Source organism: Schistocerca cancellata, unplaced genomic scaffold (assembly GCF_023864275.1).
Source record: "Schistocerca cancellata isolate TAMUIC-IGC-003103 unplaced genomic scaffold, iqSchCanc2.1 HiC_scaffold_539, whole genome shotgun sequence".
Lineage (NCBI taxonomy): Eukaryota > Metazoa > Arthropoda > Insecta > Orthoptera > Acrididae > Schistocerca > Schistocerca cancellata.
In genome coordinates, this window is record NW_026046553.1 from 5,001 (window position 1) to 10,000 (window position 5,000).

General features: G+C 54.2%; 1 non-coding gene across 1 annotated transcript in view; it reads left to right on the forward strand.

Moving 5' to 3' along the window:
* The first annotated feature begins 3,347 nt into the window (after window positions 1–3,347).
* The window catches only part of LOC126129526 (small subunit ribosomal RNA), a 1,912-nt gene continuing 259 nt past the window's right edge, over window positions 3,348–5,000 (forward strand). Inside the window, exon 1 of the ribosomal RNA XR_007527313.1 lies at window positions 3,348–5,000. This exon is cut by the window's right edge and continues 259 nt beyond it. This is a non-coding gene — a ribosomal RNA (small subunit ribosomal RNA).

Sequence of the window (5,000 nt, forward strand, 5' to 3'; positions counted from 1 at the left end):
CCACAAAGCCTGCATCATCTGTCCACCACAGGAACCCGAAACGCCAGTGCCTGCGTCGCACGAAGTAGTCAACCGACAATCACTCCACCCGCACCCGCACGTGCCCCACCCCAACCGCCCAAATCGCAACCCAAGCGGATGAACGGCGGACTCTTCCCGCACTCGTACGTTGCAATCCACCCCTATATCTTGCGTTTCATGACGAGTTATATCCAATATGCCAAATTCCCGCTGTCCCTATACATGCTGTAAGTCTGTGCACACAATATGAACCACACCTCAGCGAGACACTCCATCACACATTACTCTCTGCCTGTAACAGACACAGATACGATATGTAAGCACCAGCATGGACCAACGTCCGGTGCATCCTCTCCGCCACAGTACACCATCCACACTATGATAACCACACCAGGGGGTCCAATTATAAAATAGAATATCCCCACCCGTCCAAACATCCACAATTGCTCAGATAAGCCACCAACACCCACACATGTCCTACACAGGGGTGCACCCAACACCACCACACTGCCTCCTGTTACGGCACAGAAACAATGGCAGGAATGAATCACACAGGTCTGCCACTCCCTTGCCGCAACCACAAGACGCGGCGCGCCTCCAGTCACGAGCGAAAAGCGCATCCTGACGAGACAGAACTGCTGTGACATACTGACGCTGCCTCAGACATTCAACTTACAATGTATCACTACCAACGAACCTGCCCCCCCCCCCCCCCCCCCAAACACACTATCTCTTACCATGTTGTGTACTGTAATCCAACCCATTTTGCACCTTAACCTAACCAAATTTGTAACGCAATTTGTACCGCAATGTAACGCAATTGTACCGCAATGTAACGCAATTTGTACCGCAATGTAACGCAATTGTAACGCAATTTGTGTCTTAACCTACCCACGTTGTGCCTTAACCTAACCCACGTTGTGCCTTAACGTAACCCACGTTGTGCCTTAACGTAACCCCACGTTGTGCCTTACGTAACCCACGTTGTGCCTTAACGTAACCCACGTTGTGCCTTAACGTAACCCACGTTGTGCCTTAACGTAACCCACGTTGTGCCTTAACGTAACCCACGTTGTGCCTTAACGTAACCCACGTTGGTGCCTTAACGTAACCCACGTTGTGCCTTAACGTAACCCACGTTGTGCCTAACGTAACCCACGTTGTGCCTTAACGTAACCACGTTGTGCCTTAACGTAACCCACGTTGTGCCTTAACCTAACCCACGTTGTGCCTTAACGTAACCACGTTGTGCCTTAACCTAACCCACGTTGTGCCTTAACCTAACCCACGTTGTGCCTTAACCTAAACCCACGTTGTGCCTTAACCTAACCCCACGTTGTGCCTTAACCTAACCCACGTTGTGCCTTAACCTAACCCACGTTGTGCCTTAACCTAACCCACGTTGTGCCTTAACCTAACCCACGTTGTGCCTTAACCTAACCCACGTTGTGCCTTAACCTAACCCACGTTGTGCCTTAACCTAACCCACGTTGTGCCTTAACCTAACCCACGTTGTGCCTTAACCTAACCCACGTTGTGCCTTAAACCTAACCCACGTTGTGCCTTAACCTGCTCTGTAATTGGCATATGACACGTTACATTAATCTAGTGTTGTCTACCACAACCTCTGAATATAGTTCGCTACTCGCACCGCCCACCCTCTTGTGTGTCGTTTCATGTTGAAACACTTCGCAAGTGTTGCTTACTTTTTACATGCTCCCGCTGTACACTGTAATGTGGACAACTGCAGGATGTACATCGCCCCCCCCCCTCCACCCTGCCTTCGCACGCTGGTCGTTCAGTGCTTGCGTGTTTCAATGCCTTCGCAGCTGTTCACTGGCATTCGCATGTCGAAGCGCTCAGTCTACGTCGTGGTACGGCCTGTGTCCACTGTCCGCCTGATATCGTAAGCTTAATCCTCACATTGTACTGCACATAGGTCCGTATGTACTGAATGATACGCTTGTGGCACATGTGTGACCGTACGACTGCGCCCAACAACAGCGAACCATACGGTCCAAATGTTGTGCACTCAGCCACGTGCCGTCTCCCCATAACAGCTACATTGCAGTGTGGTACGCCATAGAGACGTGTGGGAGTAACGGACGCCCTGGATGGCGATCAGCATGAGCCGTCTGTTGATGTAGTGGCGCGTGTATTCCAAACGTAGTCGTCTCTTCTCACACAGTGTGATAGCATGGTGCAACCGCGTTCCACATCTGCGACATGGTACAGATGCTGGTTGACAGTCGGTCTCGTAAATGGACATCGCATACGTAGGGGGCCACCTCCCACGTGTTCATCTAGTCGTGCACATTTTGTTGCGTGTATGTGGGCAGACGTAGTGTGTCGTGACACCTAACAGACAGGTATGCAATAATCGTTGCATTTGCAAACTGGGATGGACGTCTACGTTTGCTGGTGACGTGACGCAACGGCAAATTGAACAACTGGTAAACCCATTGTGGTGCGGTTGTTGTTGCTGGAGGTAAATCAGTAAGGGCAAATCTGTGTGTGAAGCGATACGCGGCGGTGGCTGGGTGGGACCGTCCCCGGCCGGTGAGGGGGGGCCGCCCGGCGTGGCTGGCCGCGCGGTGCGTGGGCGCACGCGCTACAGCCGGCTGGTGGGGGGCGCCCAGTGGCAGGCGCGCCGGCCGACGGACGCGGCAGGCGGCGCAGCTGCGCGCCGGGGCACCCTGCGCGCGGCGCCGGGCGGCCAAAGTGGGTCCTCGCGGGCCCGGTGCGAAGCGCGGTGGACATCTGCAGTGTGCTGGTCCGACTGAGGACTGTGTGCGTTGAGGATGCGCCGCCGCCCGGCACTCGGCGCCGCGACCGCCGTCTGCTGCTCGGTCGCCCCAGCGGTTCTCGCTGGTGGTTTGTATCGCAGTTGTGCAGACGTGTTGGCACGTGCGCTGTGCTGGGAGAGTTTCGCTTCGGCACCCACGTGGGGCCTTTTGCCCTTCTGTGGCGCTGGCGTTGGAGCTGCCGGTCACCGTAGGTGGCGCGTGTTGTCTCCCGCCGGCAATGCCACGACAGCACGCTCCCGGGCCTCTGTCGGCAGCGGCAAGCTCAGTTGGGAGCACGGGTGGTCGCACCTAAAGCGTCTACTCGCCTAACTCCGGGGCGATTGCGCCTCTCTCGAACCGACCAAGTACTTAAGGACGGCGCTGCGCGCCGCCGGGACCTGAGAGGGTTTCGAGGTGTATTGTGCAGGGGAGCTCAGCCTCCTCCTGTTTGCAGAATAATTGAGCGGACGCTTGCGTGTTCGCGCGGGCCCCTGGGACACACTCCCGGGCGGCCGGCTGCTCAGCTCTAGTTGACGCAGCTCCCTGGTTGATCCTGCCAGTAGTCATATGCTTGTCTCAAAGATTAAGCCATGCATGTCTCAGTACAAGCCGCATTAAGGTGAAACCGCGAATGGCTCATTAAATCAGTTATGGTTCCTTAGATCGTACCCACGTTACTTGGATAACTGTGGTAATTCTAGAGCTAATACATGCAAACAGAGTCCCGACCAGAGATGGAAGGGACGCTTTTATTAGATCAAAACCAATCGGTCGGCTCGTCCGGTCCGTTTGCCTTGGTGACTCTGAATAACTTTGGGCTGATCGCACGGTCCTCGTACCGGCGACGCATCTTTCAAATGTCTGCCTTATCAACTGTCGATGGTAGGTTTCTGCGCCTACCATGGTTGTAACGGGTAACGGGGAATCAGGGTTCGATTCCGGAGAGGGAGCCTGAGAAAACGGCTACCACATCCAAGGAAGGCAGCAGGCGCGCAAATTACCCACCTCCCGGCACGGGGAGGTAGTGACGAAAAATAACGATACGGGACTCATCCGAGGCCCCGTAATCGGAATGAGTACACTTTAAATCCTTTAACGAGTATCTATTGGAGGGCAAGTCTGGTGCCAGCAGCCGCGGTAATTCCAGCTCCAATAGCGTATATTAAAGTTGTTGCGGTTAAAAAGCTCGTAAGTTGGATTTGTGTCCCACGCTGTTGTTCACCGCCCGTCGGTGTTTAACTGGCATGTATCGTGGACGTCCTGCCGGTGGGGCGAGCCGAAGGCGTGCGACCGCCTCGTGCGTGTTCGTGCGTCCCGAGGCGGACCCCGTTGAAATCCTACCAAGGTGCTCTTTATTGAGTGTCTGGGTGGCCGGCACGTTTACTGTTGAACAAATTAGAGTGCTTAAAGCAGGCAAGCCCGCCTGAATACTGTGTGCATGGAATAATGGAATAGGACCTCGGTTCTATTTTGTTGGTTTTCGGAACCCGAGGTAATGATTAATAGGGACAGGCGGGGGCATTCGTATTGCGACGTTAGAGGTGAAATTCTTGGATCGTCGCAAGACGAACAGAAGCGAAAGCATTTGCCAAGTATGTTTTCATTAATCAAGAACGAAAGTTAGAGGTTCGAAGGCGATCAGATACCGCCCTAGTTCTAACCATAAACGATGCCAGCCAGCGATCCGCCGCAGTTCCTCCGATGACTCGGCGGGCAGCCTCCGGGAAACCAAAGCTTTTGGGTTCCGGGGGAAGTATGGTTGCAAAGCTGAAACTTAAAGGAATTGGACGGAAGGGCACCACCAGGAGTGGAGCCTGCGGCTTAATTTGACTCAACACGGGAAACCTCACCAGGCCCGGACACCGGAAGATTGACAGATTGATAGCTCTTTCTTGATTCGGTGGGTGGTGGTGCATGGCCGTTCTTAGTTGGTGGAGCGATTTGTCTGGTTAATTCCGATAACGAACGAGACTCTAGCCTGCTAACTAGTCGCGTGACATCCTTCGTGCTGTCAGCGATTACTTTTCTTCTTAGAGGGACAGGCGGCTTCTAGCCGCAACGAGATTGAGCAATAACAGGTCTGTGATGCCCTTAGATGTTCTGGGCCGCACGCGCGCTACACTGAAGGAATCAGCGTGTCTTCCTAGGCCGAAAGGTCGGGGTAACCCGCTGAACCTCCTTCGTGCTAGGGGA